At 43.9% G+C, this 18,000-nt stretch overlaps 1 protein-coding gene across 1 annotated transcript in view; it reads right to left on the reverse strand.

The window, feature by feature from the left end:
• The window catches only part of GMDS (GDP-mannose 4,6-dehydratase), a 738,355-nt gene that overhangs the window by 33,236 nt on the left and 687,119 nt on the right, over positions 1-18,000 (reverse strand). The gene's annotated exons all lie outside the window — the stretch shown is intronic.

Below are 18,000 nucleotides of genomic sequence, written 5' to 3' on the forward strand. Positions count from 1 at the left end.
TAATCCTAGCTGCGTGACAAAAACTGCCAAATGCATTAAGTTAAGTCTCCTCTTTTTTCACTTATTTATACAAGCTAATTATCTTAATTAATATGATTAATATTCCAAGACAACTTGACCAATTTTTCACACAAATTTAATTAACATTTTCTCAAAAAGAAAACAAATGCCTTTGGGTTGGTGTTCTCCCAACCCAAAGGCATTTGGTCCTTGAGCTTTGGCAATGTCATCACTATGATCTCTACATACTCACTTCTGCTTTTTGGGTCTGGAGAATTGAGGTGTGTGATAAACCATGTGTGGCCCGATGGCAGCAGGGCCACATAGCTGTGCAGTTTGGAAGAGATAGTAACTTCTTTCAAAGGCAGTTAGAACTTAAGTTGCTAAATCAGTCCCAGAATTATTCTTTCTTTCTTTTTTTGCTCTGTCTGTGAGGAAGCAATTTATTCATTTTGAGAACTATGTTTTTTTGCGCTACTCTTTCCTTCCACCCCTGTCTCCTAGCCAGATTCACTACCACTAATCACACATCCAGGCTCAAATAAGGTAACATTTGTAAAGTGGTTTGTAAATGGAGAATCTGTACATTTGGCAAGGCAGGACTGAATAGATTATTAGCAAATATAGGTTTACATATTTAGAATCTGGGTTTGGCTCCTGGATCCACACCATTACCTAGCGGGAAGTCTCTGAATCTCTCTTAGCCTGACTTTTATCATCTGTGCAACAGAAATAACCCTGCGCCCAGAACTTAATCCCCACAAGGGACATGGTCCTCTTCACTGTGGTGGAAAAGTGCAGGGGGTAGGGGTAGGGGGTCCTTGACAGTTTTCTTCATGAGGCAAAAGGGAAAGGTGCTTCTCAAAGTATGGTGCTAGAGATTTCATAGGGTTGGGGGGATGGGCAGGGGAATGGCAGCGTTCCCAAATATTACCCGCCTCACCCACCACAGAGGGCCTCACCTCCAGTTCCCCTGAGTGACCTCAAAATGCTCTGGGGCATGGATCAGAAAGAAGAAACTTTTGGGGGTGAAAACCCTGATGTATTAAAGCCTGGATCATTCACCGTGACTCTGCAAGAGACACAAACAATTAGGAGATGCTGATTAATGCTCTCAGCCACAGGAATATGTGTGTCCGGCATGGTGGTGGCCATGGGCGGCCATCCTAAAGCACATGGGAGCAGTTCCGGCCCTCACGGGAAGGCAAGTGGAGCCACTTCCTTTATGAGGGAAACATCCGCTGAACTGGCGTGCCAGTGGGGCTATGATTTCCCAGCCAGGCCAGCGCTCCCCTGGTGGTGGGAAACCTCAGGGAGGGCTTGCTGGGCCACGGGAGAGGCACCCGCTCTCTGGGGGCCTGGCTCTTTTGACTTATGCATGGGTGTCTGCCCCGGACCTCCCTGCACAGATGCAGGGACGCCACAGACACCTGATTAGCATGAAGTCCGCATGCGAGGTGGGCATGGCAGAGACTCCGTTTCACAGACAATTTTCCCCAGACAGAGCCGAGAGGGAGGCCTGGAAGGGAGAGGGAGACGGCACAGAGCTGGCTGAGCCAGGCAGCCGAGCTTATCTGAGGGGCGGGCTGCAGACAGAGTGCATTAGTCTCAGTATTGGAAGCGGCGCTTATGCACTTAGGCAGGTGCTGAAATGAGAGAGGCTGGGCTTGAAGATGGCTAATCGAGCTTTGATATGACAGCTACATCGCGGATCATAAAAACCAGATGAGCCAGCAGATAACTGGTGTACAGGGACTCACGCCACAATAAAAACGTCAGTTTTCTGTATTATTTTACAACACCGACTGACTTAGGAATGCTTTCAAGCAGGACACTGATACCCTCCATTGTTAAAAACAGACCTAGGCATTTATTAACCGGTATTCACACAGCTCTTTCACTATCCAGGTTTGTGAAGCAAGACTAAATTTCCTGCCCTCAGTATTTCTTCAGGAGCAGAAACCACTTCAGCGCAATAAACTGAAGTCACCGGCCAGGGCAGCCTCCCTGAGCACGCTCCTTCTAATCCCTCTCCTTTTTTCTCTCCTTTGATAGTGAAGTAACATTCTCTTTCATTGATTTCATTAATTAATCCTTAAAATATCCTTGTAACAAAGAACTCCAGCAAAACCACATCATAGTATTAAGCAACCCCATTCCCACCCCACCCAGTGGGAGGTGAGCCCTTGGGACACGCCGGCCAGGCCAGCAGCTGGGTTGTTTGGCAGGGACACCTTGCTGAGTGCTGGTGTCCAACATTTCCCGAGCATTCTCATGGAATGATTCCCCTCCGTTACCTCAGGGGCTGTGATTGCCAAGGGTGTGTGTTTGCAAATACACAACCGCGTGATTATCTAGAATATGTGCCCCGAATTCTAAACTAAAAGACATTGTTTTGAGGGCTGTTTGGAAGGTCCATCATGAACTGATTCTCTAAGTATCACTGTCCTCCATATTGAAGATGTATTCCATGCCCTCTCCTTGTGGGGATGTAGGTGAAAATACTCATTATTATCCAGCAGTTGTTTCTACAGTGAGTACACTTCATCGTGCTCATAGTTCATGGTTTCAAACCTGAAGACACCATTTGTGAAGTCTCGTTCTACTTTTAACTTTTCTACCTGGGCACTACAATAGAATGAACAATATAGTGCTGTCACCCCCTCTTTACCCCTACCCCTTCCAGAGTCCAGAGTTGGAATGATTTTATGTAAAGTCATTCTGGGATAGAGGGACGACAAGCTCTCCATTTTCTAACTGAATGCCTTCCACCTATTTTATGATATACTAAGTTGTACGAAGTCATGAAGGAAAAAATTTCTTTGAATGGTTCTTTTTTTAAATTCATACAAGAACTCATTTATATTTGTAGCATTACTCAGTGGGATATTCTTTTTTTTAAGAATAAAAGAGTAAGATTAAAAAAATCAATGTATACATTCATAATTATTAGTCTCAAAGCCATGTAGTTGGGAATGTTTAAAGAAACTGGGAGACTCAGTATCTAGCTCAACTCCTCTGCTTCACAGAGGAGGGCACCAAGGTGCCAGCTTGGAGGCTCAGTGTCTGACCCTAGTCCCCACACAGCACGGTTTGGCTGCCTGAGCAGAGCTCGTAGGTAAAAAAAAGCGGTCCTGTCACTTGAGGAAAGGTGCAGTTCAAGGAGAGGACCCTGTCTTGGGGGTGGAGGTGGCGGGTACAGGAGACCTGGAGGTAGTCTTCAAATATCTAAAAGACTCACAACTGGATGAGGGAGTGGAATTGTCTTGTGTAGCTAAAATGCAGACTTTACATGGAGACCGGTTTTAGTCTAAAAGAAAAAGATAGCCTTCGAATAACAGCAGTCCCTGACAGTGGAGCAGGCTGCCTCATGAGCAGTGACTAACATCTCACTGGGGGCCATGGAATCTGCTCGACCTCTGGCAGGAGAGGTAGGGGTTTCTGCATCAGGTGGGAGGCTGCTGGGTTTGAGCAGGAGGCTGTGCGTTGGGGCTATCTTTGGGGCAGGTATTTTTTATTTTACACCTTTATTGTAGCTTATTACACATACATAGTTCACCCATTTCAAATGACCTTTATTAACTTCACCGACATGTGCACCTATTGCCAGCCATCAGTTTGGAACATTCCTTCCACCCCTGGGGACCCTATGGGGATGGCTGTTTTAACTGACCCATCTCTGGGGTGAAGGCCATGGTGTGTGTGGGTGCATCTCCCACACAGTAGATCACAGTGATCCTTTGAGTCACACACGGCCTATCTCACTCTGGGTGGCGGGCGGGAAGGAGCTGCACCAAAAACCATTAGCATCAGGAGCCTGCCCAGTGGGGCTAAGAGAAGGAAGGGGATGGATGGGTGGGTGACAGAGGCCCATAGGTGGGCAAAAGGGCATGTCACTGAGCTTCCATCAAGGTCAGGTGGGATTCTTTCTCGCTGGCCCTACTTCACTCCCATGCAGGGTTCTAGTTCTACTTTAAATAAACGTGTGGCTATTTTTAACTTGACAGTTGATCATAGAAGACTCAAAGGGTCTTTAAGAATGAATGCTGAATCACTTGAAAAAGACTTTGTTATTCAGGAAACTGAAGCGGGCTTCTAGTACAAAGATGATCCTAATTGTGGCATCCATTTAAAAAAAATACCAACATCCATTTTTCACTCGTTTATTTCCTGAATCAAGCTAACATGCGTTAAGCAGAAAAAGAGGGTACCCTTTAAATTCCCTGTGGTTCATCCCTACAGGAGCTCTCAAGGTCCTCCACAGGCGTGCACATTCTTTCACAGCAGAGTTGCTTGGCTGCGTGCCATAAATGTGAGTGGCTGCACCCCACCCTGACCCAAAGACCTGCTGCTGTTCTGGAGGGGGTGCTTAAGAGGCACCTTGAAGAAAACACCGTGCTTGTGTTTCCTGCGTATGCTCAGGCTTCCTCAGGGATGTGTGCTTGGAAAGCCACTGCCAATCACATCCGGGCTAGTGACGGGGAGGGCAAGGTGAAGCCACCAATCTGGGTGCCAGGGAGATTTCAGTGGGGTGTGAGAGTGGGAGCCCCGGTGGGACTGGATCATCTTTTAAGGTAAAGCCTATTTGAAACATCTTAATTTTGAGTTCATTCTTCATACAAAACTTTGAAGAGTGGAGAACATCGTGTCTTTAGAAAAGAAAAACAATTTAAAATTATCCAGAAAAACAATAAAAGCCATTTTAGCTTTCTGATAATATAGAAAACTTAGCATGCGCTTCACCTGAGAGGTGGAGGGGAAATCATGTAAGGCGGGTCATGGATGGCAGTGCAGGGAGAAGAAAATGAGAATAGACGTCAAACATGAAAAAGGAAGAGGTAGAGCTCGCTATTAAACGTGTGAAATGTTTGGTGCAGTCCACCAGGCTCACCTCCCAGGTCAACTGAATAAAAGCCAAATCTCTAACAAGACTCAGAATGGATTCTTTTTATTCTGACTATCAGCCACTGAGTACCAGAATCTAACCTAACTATTTGGATTGTGAGATCAAGGTAACAGGACATTAGAGAAGACATTGGTGACAAATCTAAAATCCAGTTCTCACTAGGAAGGCTTTGTTAACGGTGCCTTTTTTGGCCTCAATAGGTAGCCGTTTCGACCGCATAACTATCACGTGGGCCCCAGAGTGCTGTTCGTTACACTCCCCTCTTCTTATTAAAGCAGCCATGTTTTGTAAGTCTCTAATAAAGACATGGCCGCAAAATGAGGTGGCGAAGAATGCTCACAGCAAGCACCTGGAACTTTTCAGAGTACAGCCTAGAAGACAAGTCTATTAGGAACTCTCATTCTTTCCAGCGTAGTTTCAAGGGTTTGTAAATAACTCCATGCTGGCCACACCATATGGCCTCCATTTTCTCCCATCTTGACCTTGAGATATGGCCCGAGGAGACCGCAAGTCCCAGCAAGCAGTTTTCAATCTATATCTGTGCAGCACCGCATAAAAGATGAAAGCAATTACAACGAGCACCATTTGCAGTGAATACCACAATGCAGTCCTCCCAGCTTCTGGAAAATTGCTAGGGAGCCCTGTAACTGGCCCAAAGTTTGGGCACAGGCCACATTGACATCTTTTTCAAATTATAAATCCATTTGGACTGAATTCTCATGGGGAGTGCCTTAGATCCCTGAGTGGATTGCACAGCAGGTGCTATTAGAACCCAGTCGTAATCAGTGAGTGATGGTCCAGGAACCTGGGAAGGCTCTAATAATAAGTAAGGCCTATCATCAGAATACTTAAACACTTAAGCAGCTTTACATCTTCAAAGCCCTTTACAAACATTAATTAATTAATATACACTACACCCCAGTGATGTAGTTAAGTATTATTATCTGCCTCTGACATATAAGGAAACAGACAGGCTAAGTGGCTTGCTTGGGGCCACACAACAAGCCCAGAGTGGGTCTGGGAACCCAAATTAGAAGCACCTGATCCCAGCTCTTGCCCTAGGAATGCTAGCAGAGGCAATCACCTGGCCCAGCAAGCTCCTGGGAGGAGCAGCTGGGGGACCCAGTCCTTGCTGCCCAGGGCGGAGAAGCTCCTGACTCAGAGGGCCGCAGGTGCCCTGCCTGAGACCTGCTGACAAGGTGGTCAGGAAGGGAAGCCCAGAGCACTCTGTCAGACCTGCTGCATTCCACAGGGGTGGACGCCTCTCTTCAGCCTGGGGCAGTCCAGCAGCATCAAGCTGCACAACCACTTTCCAACGCAGAATATTCAGTTAAAAACTTGATCGATGTGTATGTGTGCATGTGTGTGTGCATGTGTGTGTGTGTGTGTGTGTGAGAGAGAGAGAGAGAGAGAGAGAGAGAAAGAGAGAGAGACATGGGAGAGGGAGGGAGGGAGCAGCAACTCTAGCTCATCCACTCTCAGGTTCTGCTCCAAGGGGGAACGGGGAGGGATGGAGGCCCAGTATCCTTGGCCTTAGCGTTTCCTTGCCCATGTGGGACATCCACTCACGTTGTGGCTGAAGGCCCGAGACGCTGTGACAAGGCAGATGCGGTATCTAAAGAAGGGGTGATCAAGGGAGGCGAAATGGAGGAAAAGAGGAAGCACAAGGAGGAGCAGCCTACCATCTGAGGGTCAGTAAAAAATGACAAAAGTCCTGAGCGGGGTAATGGGGGTAGTAGCTGAGAGCCCGCTGACATGCTACTGCTCTCCACTGTGTGAATATGAAGGGATTGCCTGCCTGAGGGGCTCCAAGAAGGCTCACGAGCAGACTGGCTAGAAGGAACGCAGGGGATTGGGAAGGGGAAGAGGAGACCCAGCATTGATTGGGCGCCTTCTATGTACTGGCAGCTGTGCCATATTCACTTATTTAATCCTCAAATTAACCCCGCAAGGTGAATATTTGCTTCTTTCTATCTCCATTTGAGGGATGGGAAATGGAGGGACCAGTCGTGAATTTTCAGGTGAAGACAGAATTCAAAGCCAGGTTGCATGATAATAAAACTCACACTGCCTTCCACACAGTCCAGGGCAGGTAAGGACTCTTCGGACATTAAAATAAAAATGGCACTGCAGATTGGTGGGTGGGTGGGGGAGGCAATTGAGAGATGATAATGTATAGTGCTCAGGTTCTACTTTGATTTTGGAACTCTGAGGTGGCGGGTGACTGGTCACTCGGAATCCAAGGATGGAAGCTCCCCTATGAAGAATTAAAGTTGATTTCAGGAAGGAGTCTTGGGGCAGTGCAGAGGGTCTGGTGGGAAGGAGGAACAGGTCCGGCCAGGCCTGCTTGCAGCCCTGGTAAGCATGTCCTTAGTTATCTAGTCCAACCCTCTCAGGGAGAGACATTCAACTGTATCACATATGTTAGATCAATTAATTTATGGCAACTTGTATATACTGTCCTGAGAGCTAAGGGAAATGCCTTAACTTTTTAGAAACAATCAATGAAAGAAAACATTTTCCAGTTATTTGACAGAAACACAAATTTAGGATGTGCTGCTGCATAACATTTTGTGCTCTTGCTTGCCAATATGCTGAGGTCAGGCAGCTGGGAGGATAGCTTTTGGGAATGAATGGAAGTTTGCTGAATGAATGAGTGAACAAGAGATTCTGAAGCAGTCAGATTCTTAGAGGATTCCACAGTTTGAGAATCCTCACAATGGGATTACTGGAATGAGGATAAAAGTTAGTATTTATTTATCTTACTAAAAGCTTCATATTCCTTCCCGTCCCCCGTTCTGGATATTGCAAGAGAGGTTTGACTCTTTCCTTTTAAATGTGGCATTTTTTCCTCTGATCTATTTTAGGGAGATGTAATACCTAAAGTAGAATTTCTTAAATTCTCAAATATGATCTTTAGGACCTGAGTGTAGCTTTCCTTAATGTCTTTCCTAGAGCATGGACTGGAAAAGGAGGGACATTTGACTCAGGTTGTTTTTTATCTTTGTTGGGGACACTGGGCAAAGATCTGGAGGGAGGGCAATGGGACAGCAGGTGGAGCAGATAGGAGTGGAATTGGGGTTTCTGCTTAGAAGAGGCAGCTCTCACTCTCCTCTAAATCTTGCTTAGTCTAGACTGGGAAACCCCCTCAACACAACCAGCTGTCAAACTGCCTCTTGTTCTGACCCATTAGTTGAAATCCCTCAAAAGCCCCCCAGAAGAAATTTTAGAGCAGCAGAAAACCAAGTTACATTTTTCCTGTTTCCACCCTTGCCCCTACAGAGTTCTTTACACTACAGTCAGAGTAAGTCACACTGTGTCACTCCTCCTGTCAAAACAATTCCATGGCTTCTCTTGTCACATGCACTAGAACCCCAGATGTTCACAGTGGCCTACAGCACCTACCTAGACTGGCCCGTGGCTATTTCCCTAACCTCCAGTCCTCCTCCAGCCCTTGCTCACCTTGTGCCAGGCCCACTGGGCTAATTGCTGTTTCTTAACCTTGCAAAGCACACGTCTCCCACAGGGCCTTTGAACATGCTCTCATCCAGAACACAATTCCCTTGAACAGCTAGCTGTTGGCTTGCTCCCCTCTTCCTCTATGGCTCAGCTCAAATGTCTCCTTACTAGAGACTTCCTTGAGCCACTTCACCCGGCTTTATTGTTATTCATAGCATGTATCTCCACTGGCCCAGCTGTTCATTTATTTATTTCCATACCCTCCTATTAGAAAGTGAACATCCTAGGAGAGGGACTTTGCCCCAAGACCCAGAGCAGTGTACAGATCACACAAAGCACTATATAAGACTTTGTAGGATGAATGATTGATATTTACATTACCACTTATTATAGTTTCTTTACAATAATCAGGGTCAAAATTGCTCACAATAAGAAAAAAATAATCCAGTAAAGTTCTTTGTTGGTGATTCTTTTCATCAAATTACTTCTGAAATGATACTCATTCTTACTTCAAAACACCAATGCTTGGGATCTTTATAATTTCTTTTTAGAATTAAGGATCTGTTCTTTGTTCCTTGAATCTTATGCCAGACTTGGGTCAAAACCAATAAAACTCTGAGATGAGCATGGTCCCAAAGAGGTTTCTGGGTCCTCCGTGTACCTCTTTACCCACCTCCCCCCCTCTTCTCACCCTCCGTCTCCTGCCACCAATGATGTGGAGGCAGGTTTTTACATCTCCATCACTCATACAGAAGGGAGACAGGGAGTTTTCTCCCCCAGTGGAAAGGACTTGTCTTTCTTTGGATGAATCTGTGAATCCCAAGTGAAGGAGCATCCTGTTCTGAGAATTCCCCAGGCTGCATCTGGTGCAGCCTTTGTGCTTTCAACATGGACCACCACAGGAGGCTGAAGAGGGGGGATTTAAGTGGAGACTCTGCCAGCACTGCAGTGTTGTTGCCTCATGGAAACCACTCCCTGGTCAGCAGTAGGGCTGGCCTAACAATGAGGACGGAAACACTTATATATAATATCTAAGCATAATGTTTCATTTGGAGAACCCCAGCAACTGTGGAGCAGCAAAGAGGTTGTGCTTACCGGTAGAGATCTTCCTTACCCCATTGATATCCAAGGTAAAGCACAGTGAAAACATTTAGAAACTGAGTCTAAAATGGCCCTAACTGAAAGATTAACCCACTCTGCTGTGACGGAGTCCATCAGGGCAGCTTCTACATGAAGCGTGTGCTGTGTAAACAGATCTCTTCACATACACACATGAGGGCCCTCCACTTCGACAGCTTCTGGCGCAGACCATGATTCATGGACTTGGCAGCTGGCACTTTATCTCTGTCCACCATATTCAAAGGTGGCTTATGCTTTTAAGGGTGTAGAGTGTATAATCATGATTACTTTAAAGGGTTTCAATTCCATGTGTGAAAGAGGTAATGGGCCAACCTAAGAATTGAAAGTGATAAATGAAATATTAATGTAAAAGGGGAGTTGAGATAGGCTCTTGACTTGTTATTGCAACAGAAAATACAGACCAATCTTAGGTTCCTTTTTTTCATTACTTTCTCTCATTTGTTCTCTAGGAGAACTTTGTGGAGTAGGAATGAGCATCTGGTGGGGATGTGTTTAGGGTGGAAAGCTTTACTGTCGTTTTTTGGTGTCCTAGTTTTCCTCTTTGGGAGCAGAGCAGAAAGCATTCCTTCCTCCCTTTCGTGACCATGCCTTCCTGCTTCACATTTAATCTGGATACCACTTTATCCCAGGTCACTGGGTTTAGGTGAAGAATGGAGTCAAGCAAGATGGGGAAGGCAATGATAGTGCTAGGATGGAGAAGGGGGAAGAGGAGATGCGTGTGCCCCTCTTCACACAATAGCTACAGCCCTAGAACAATAGGATTTTTGCACAGGTAATCATGTTCTAAATGTGACAAGGGAAGTTACTCACTGAAAAAGATCCCAGAGAGCTAAAAGAAGGAATACTTTCTAAATAGCATCCTTGATTTGTTTGGCATGTTTTGATGTGGTATATCAGGTTGAGTTATATACTATGTAGCCTATTTGTAGAATATTTTCTAATTTCATTGACCGAGAGGAGTCAAATTTGACCTCTGTTCACATTAACAGGGTCAGCCAAATGGACCACAACTACAAGAGAGGAGTGACACAGGTTTCCACTCCTGTGGGGCTTGTATGAAACAGAGTTGCTTTCCTATACATTGTTTTTGATTCTCATAAGCCACAGGAGTTAGTTACCTAGAAGGCAGGTAGATTATCCCTTGTTCCCATATTATGGAAAAAGAAACAAAGGCTCCAAGCATCCCCCTGTGTCAGACAGCTACACGGTCCCGAAGGTGGGCATCAGGCCCAGGTCCCCTCATTCACACCACGGCACCTGCTTCTCTTTTCTACATCCTCTTTATTCTACACCATGTAGGCTAGAGTTCCCCTCCTGTAGGTCCTGAAAATTCGTCAAGATTGTCCAAGAATCTTATGTCATATTTGTGGATTAAATACGGTAAATACCGAGGATCAGAGAACCACCTCTTCTTCCCACTTTTTCAGCCCCATAGTACCAGGGAGTAAAACCCTACCATCATTTACTTAAGTGTTTGTCTATCTACTTGTTTACATTAAAAAGAAGTAATGGCAAATTTAAAAAATTATAGACACTCAAGGATCCAACAGTGAAGTCAGAAAGACTTTAGGCAACATGAGATTACACTCAGTCAGCTTTTCATGTTAAGGATGGTGTGATCATTAACAGAATTTATTGAGTATCTGCAGACCATGGCACTGTTTAAACTGGTCACTTGCCTGAAGGAGCTGTGTAATAGGAATTTCCTATAATGTTGATAGTTGATTTATGACACATTTATGGTTTTGGTCCTGAAGGTTCGCAGCATCCTCATAAACCAACTGGAACAATGATGGAGATCAAGAACTAATTTTTTCATTTCTGTCCTTTGACAACATGCACTCTGCCCGCCCTGCTCATTCTTTCCCTATTCACCTTCTGTGTGGCAGTGAGTTGTTAACCATCCCACTTGGTCAACAGCCTTGTGTGCACCACTACCAGGGGACGGGCGCTGGTTTCTGCTCAGCCTGTGTTCTTGGAGCCTTTACAGAGCGGTAAGTCAGAGCTGAGTGGCTAAGCAACACTGAAGAGGGCTCCCTGAGTGCAGATCAGCACTGGCTTGTTGCAGGGCTGTGCCCACCTCCGCGAGGGTGGGGTGGGATGGGGGTTTCGATGGAAGAAGCAAGTCGGCTCAACAAATGGCTGGATGGCTGCACCCAGATTGATCAAAGTCTGCCATTTTGGCTTATCTATCTGGAACCATAATTCAAGAATGAAATTGCCCCTTGGTTTCTCCTCCCCTCCATTAAATCCCATTCAATCATAGTAGGCAAAATGCAGTCCATGCTCAAGCAGCCAGATGTTATCATTACAGACCTTTCTTTATAAACCAAGGCTGAAACCTGAGTGGTTGATGAGACCAGCTAAGCAGTTGTACCTTTGACCTGATTGCATTAAACTTGCCCTATCAATTTAAGCTTAGTATAAACACCATTTCCCAGAGCCCCTCATGAATTCAGTGGTGAGAAGAAGCTGACTAAGCCTAAACATTTTTTAACAGCAATCTTGTCTTACAACACCAAGGGGATTTGCTGTGCATCTGGGGCTTTATAAAACCATATGAACATGCTGAAAGAATTAAAATCCTTTAAAAATGAAAAATTGATGGTGACAGTCCTTTCTGAAGACTAGTTGTGTAGTGACAGCATAAGAATGGGTTGGAGCTGCTCTGAAACACTTTAGTATTTTTTAAGTGACATATTTTTATTACTTTTTTCCCTCTTTCTTGAATGTTTACTCTAAGATGGCCTTTTCAATAAAAAAAAAAAAAAGAAAAAATAGTTTCACTTAATCAGCAACTTGGACATTTTAAGGGGAATTGAACACATTTGCTGTCCTGGTTAAGTCTTTTAGAATCTCTTAGAAGACTGATATCCTCTCCCCATTCAAACTCTCCATGAGTTTTTTCCATATTGGTATGTCTGGGTCCCACAGATGCTCCAGGATAAGTAAAAGTAGTGACCCCAGCATTGCCGTTTATTATTAACATTTAAAACAAATGCAAAGAGATGTTCTACAAAATGCAAGCATATATTACATTTTATAAGTAGATGCACTTCAATGCAAGGCTATTTCAGAAGAGAATGCCAACCTTGCAAGTTTAATTAATATATTTAAAAAAAATTTAACTTTGCAAAAAAGTTTACTTAGTCACTTTATGGCTTATATTCCAAATAAGTAGGATACTGCCATTTTCTGTTAAAATGTGAAAATAGCACATTGGTGAGCAAATGAATATATGATTATAAGATTTAAAACCTCTTATAGAAATTAATTTGAAGAATCTTTTACCAGTAAGGTAGTTTTTAGAATTGTGAATTTTTCTAAATTGGAAGAAAATGTAAATGTTTAAATAGATATCTATGAAATACATATGTATATGTATAGTATACCCAAACTCAATTCAGAAATTCTTCATTAAGGGAAAAAAAGGCTATGAATTCAGGAATAAAATTTCTTTTACTAGTTACTCCTAAGAAACATATCTGATTTTTGCCAACTCAAACAACTACCAAGGTATCCTCAGGAAAAGCAAACCAGTAAGTTATCAAAAAAGGATATACCCACAAAACCTCACACACTGTATTAGTAAGGAGTCTGGGCTTTGAACTGAAATATTTCTAACTCAAATTAATTCAATATTGTAATATGGCAATATTGTAATGAAGCACGCCCTCTCACCTTATAGTTTAACACTGACGTCTAAGAACACTTGGTCAAATGTCTTGCTAGCTTGATTAAAGGAACTATTATTTTTTCTTTTCTAAGAAGAAAACGGAATAAGAACAGAATAATGGAATAAAGGAAAACAGCACTGAAGGGGACTCAGAAGCCTGGGATTTGGGCTTAACGCTGCCAGCCTGAGCTGAGCACATCTGGCAATTTCACGAGCCTCTGAGCCACTCAGCCTCTTCCGAAAGGCGCAGTTCAGAGGAGATGGTATTTCAGGTTCTTCCAGCTCTGCAGTTCCAATTCTCGGCTTCCAAGGCACATATTCTTTTCAGGGTCGTTAATCTTTAAGGCTCTTCCCATCGCTAGAGTTCAATAAATGTGTGAAACATCTGCTTAGAAAGGAAAATGAACTTTGCAAAGAACACCTTCCTCTGTCGTTTGGTCATAAAAAGAAACAAAACGCATGGTGCATGCCACCATTTATATGGGGGTATTGAGAAATGAAGTCAGCACATTCCTGAGTACTTTATAGTCAGGGGGGTTAGGAAGCCCCCACTTAGAAGCAGAGGTTGGACATCAAGAACTATCACTGTTTAACCGGTTATGAAGAGGGTCTGCAATGACCACGGCAGGGGATAGCCCAGGAAGGCTTGGCTGTCCTCCCAGGAAGGCCACTGCAGTGTGACAGAACAGAGGGAATTTGTAGAGTAGTTTAGACTCAGCCTGTCTCCAGGAAGGATCAATTAAATCACCCTGCAAACAAAGGACTGAGCTCCGCCCTAACTTGGTCATGGGACCAATATAGGGGAACCTGAGGCTGGAGCTGGGCAGCACCTGACTCGCTGAGGCCTGCCTGAGGGCGGGAAGAGTAGGTGCTATGGGAGAAGGGGCAAGGCGGATGCACTGTTTACAGGCTGTGGTGTACATTGTTCAGAAGTAATCCTTTCCTTGATTTGATTTGAAAAAACTATTTCATTATCAAGACTTCTTGTTGGTAGGCTTTTTCCACCTAAACTACAAGTGAGAAGAGAATGCTTTGGAAACATTATGACATGAGATGACAACCTTTTTCATGTAACATAATACATGCTGGAGCGTGAAGATTTGTTTCCTTAATTCATGAGTAGCTCGAATGTTTAAATTGAATTTGTTAACCACAGTGGGATAAGATAGAGAAAAATACATTTATGTGAAAAACTAGAATATTTTTAAAGTTGGTTTTATAATTAAAAAGAACATTTAAAACAAAGAAAATTAAATAGACTTCTGTTCTCTAAACAGACTCTTCCTAAGATTCGGTAGTCCTAGAGAGATAACCATCTCACTAGCGTCTTTTGTCTTCAGCTATATTTTTAGTTTTCATTCTGCATTCCTTGGTTCCAAAAGCTGAAGTCATCCACAGGTCAAAGCATGGCCTGCGGTAAGGACCTAGTACTCGTTGAGAAAAAATGCATCTTCATTCTGAAAACATGAAAACACTCTTGCTCTGAGGCTGGATTTCAGCGAACCACGCCTCTTACATGTTGTTCATCTTTCCCCACTCTCCAGAGCTGACTTTTGCTCAGAGTTCTGCTGTCACCATATAGCTGCAGGGCTTTTTGAAATTCTAGACAATGAAGCTCATTTCCACATTGCTCACCTCCCTGCAACCGTGGGGGCCTTCAGACTCAGGGCAAATATCTGTGACAGTTTCCCTGCAAACCACATAACCTACAAAGGCCCCTGAACAATGTAACTGCTCCAAGGTGTCAATCACCTGACTGAACTTATCTTCCTGAGTGACCTGTGACCTACACAGATTTCAGCCTGCTGGAGCCTTGTGGCAGGCCCATGGCTCTCATTCATGAATTTACAGACATGTTCATGTTGGTGCATGTGTTTAGAATGCTATAACTTGCTTTGCCCTGTTCAGAGTGAGCAAGGAAGCACCTGAAACGGCACTCATATGAGGCTGATCTGGGAAGCACCTCAATGATCAGGTGAGTGGCTTACCCCTGGATCAGACAACAACAGTGACAAAACAACCTCACACCATGCAAAAGGCTACTCACAATGAGGGAGTTATTGTTTTCTAGGCTTTATATCCACAAATGTTTGTACATGTGAGCTACTGAGTAAATAAACAGAAACACTGAATTGATGGCAGCATGCTAGTGATTTAGGAAGACAAGCATTTTGTGTACTCCTAAATATGTATAAGATAAATTAGAAATAGGCGAAATCACAGCTTGAATACCACCACTAGCTTCTGTATTATGTTTCTACAAAGGAGTGTTTTGTCCTGCGTGAGACAATGCCTAGTCATTACTTGGTGCAACTACATTCTGGTTTGGCCTTGGGGATTATGGGCATGGGGTAATTTTAAGTTATTGGAAGATCTGAAGTGATTACTATGTTTTTCCAAGAGAAAAAGGAATTCTGGTGACCAAGTGCCAATACACAAGTGAGAGTTTAGAACAGATGGCTGAGAGAATGGGATAGAATTGGAGTTGGGGGTGGGGAATGAGAGATGTTGGAGTAGTTAGGATAAAAATGGATTAGAAGAGAAGGGGAGGTAAGTAGAAAGAGAAAAATAGGGAGGCTAAGAGAGAAGGTTGTACTGGAATAATTGATTAGGTGGAATGTGTGATAAAAATAGAAATATACCTAGAGTTTTGTGTAGTTCTGACGGTAAAGTTATAATTTTTAGAAACAAGAGCCTCTGAAATTTCCAGTTCTATAGCCTAACATTCACTATTATTATTTCAGTCTGAAAAGAGGCATTTCCTTAATAAGCAAAAGCAAATGTCAGGAGATAACTCTGAGATTGGTTAAGAGAATCCCAAGAAGTGACTGATGTCAGAGGTTCCACGTGGGAGTACAGTGAGATGACCTACTTCATCCCCAAGCCTGGAGGATCTTCCCGGAAGGTGGAAGCTATACTACTGGAATGGGGCATCAAGAGGGTCTTAACACCTGGCTGGGTGATTGATTGGAGATGACCTGAATCTCTGAGGTGATTTCCTTATGGTTTACAGGCCCTGGCTCATACTGCAGTCTCCTCTTTCTTAGGAAATTACCCTGAGATGCTTTCTGAGCTCCACTGGTCAGAAGCCTGAGACCTTCAAAGGGCTGGAGAACACTCACATCAGGAGAGATACTTATCGCTCATTTTGTGCTTCCCACTACCCCCACTGAGACATTTCAGCAGGGCTTCAAACTGCACAATCCAATCTCTAAATCCATGTTTCCAAACACAGCACAGCACAAGCTGTTGCTCACCCCATGACAGCTGATGGAGAGTCGAGCAGTCCCACCAGCAGCTTGAAGTTCCGTGAAAACAAATGAAGATTAAGATTTCAGTGAGCCTCTCCAGGGTCAGTCCATCACTCATACCCCACTCCATTTCTCTTTAAACTTTCATGCCATCTAGTCTGTCCAAGCTCAGTAGACTGATGGCTGCACAAACCCAATGAGCTGCTTGGTATTTCCAAAAGTTATAAGGGCAAATGATGAGGCATTGCTCTATTCCTTCTCCCTCCTCATCACTTTTGGGTGTGATAAGTTTCTCATTATTCTCTTCAGTTATGTTGTCAGTGGGCTTTTAATTTCTTTTTCCCTCTCAACAAAATGCAACCCAGATTATGGAAAGGTCAAATATATGGCAAGGACAGAAGTAAAAACCAGCACAGGGAACATTTTGAGTGAAGATTAAATTAGAGGTAAAAGATTAAAATGAATTTTGCAATCATCCTTCCACATGACAGATTTATACATTCCTGTAAAGAGGAATTTTCCTGTGCCAAAATATATTTGCAAGCGTCTCTTCTGATCATTTAAATGTATGAATGAAATAAACCCACTTGAAATATTTTCATTTATACAAACAATGGAATATAGCCTAGTGCGGGAGCTCTTTATCTCCCGCTTGGGGTCTTCCTCTCAGCGACGGGGGGGAACTGTGCCGGTTCCCCGGGGGCTCGAAGGTGTGGAGGGCGCGCGAGACAAAAGACGACTCGCGGGTACTGGCGGAGCTGGCAAGGCGTGCGCACCAGAACGTTTATTAGAGGAAGTATACCAGCTTATATAGGGCGAAGCGTCTAGGGGAGGGGTGAGCGAGAAGGGCTCAGAGCAATTTTTTGATTGGTTGGGACGGGTTTTATTGCCATAAATGGAAGGCTCAGGCGGGGGTTTTAGAGGAAGGGCTGGTTTTGCATCCTCACTTGAAGGACCAATGGGATGGTTAGAAATATGCTGTAAAGAGTTGCTAGGTAAAGAGCTGGAGGACTCTAGGTCAGGAGTTGCTGGGCACAGGGTTGGAGGGATGAGACCGGTAGGATATACCGCAGCCTAGTCAGTGGTGGCACTAAATACCACAAGGATTTCATTATTTGTTTAAAATAAGCACCAGCCATAGTATATTTTGATATCTGGAATATGATTCTAATAATAAAGTGACACATTGTCTAAATAAGTGTCATTTACCCAAACAACCTTAGACAGAAACTGCTTTTTAGAAGTTCATATAACCCCAAATGCATGCACACACACACACACATACACACACCACACTCACAGACATACCCAAACCCACTCTCTCTCTCACACACACTCACTATGCAAAGGAAGACCTCATTTTCATTGGACACTTGTGTCAGGAGAAGACAAAAGGTGGATATCAAATGCTTCTGCACTGATGTACTAGACACAGTTGTATTTCAGAGGAGCTATAATTTTTTTGAAGCCTACTTATGATGTTGGATCAAAACCTTTACAAGAAGCCCTGTGATACCCTCTTTCATTGAGCATGGTGATTGTTCCAGGCAGTGGGGATGGGTGGGAAA

This window comes from Tamandua tetradactyla, chromosome 25, assembly GCF_023851605.1.
Source record: "Tamandua tetradactyla isolate mTamTet1 chromosome 25, mTamTet1.pri, whole genome shotgun sequence".
In the NCBI taxonomy this organism is placed as follows: Eukaryota; Metazoa; Chordata; class Mammalia; order Pilosa; family Myrmecophagidae; genus Tamandua; species Tamandua tetradactyla.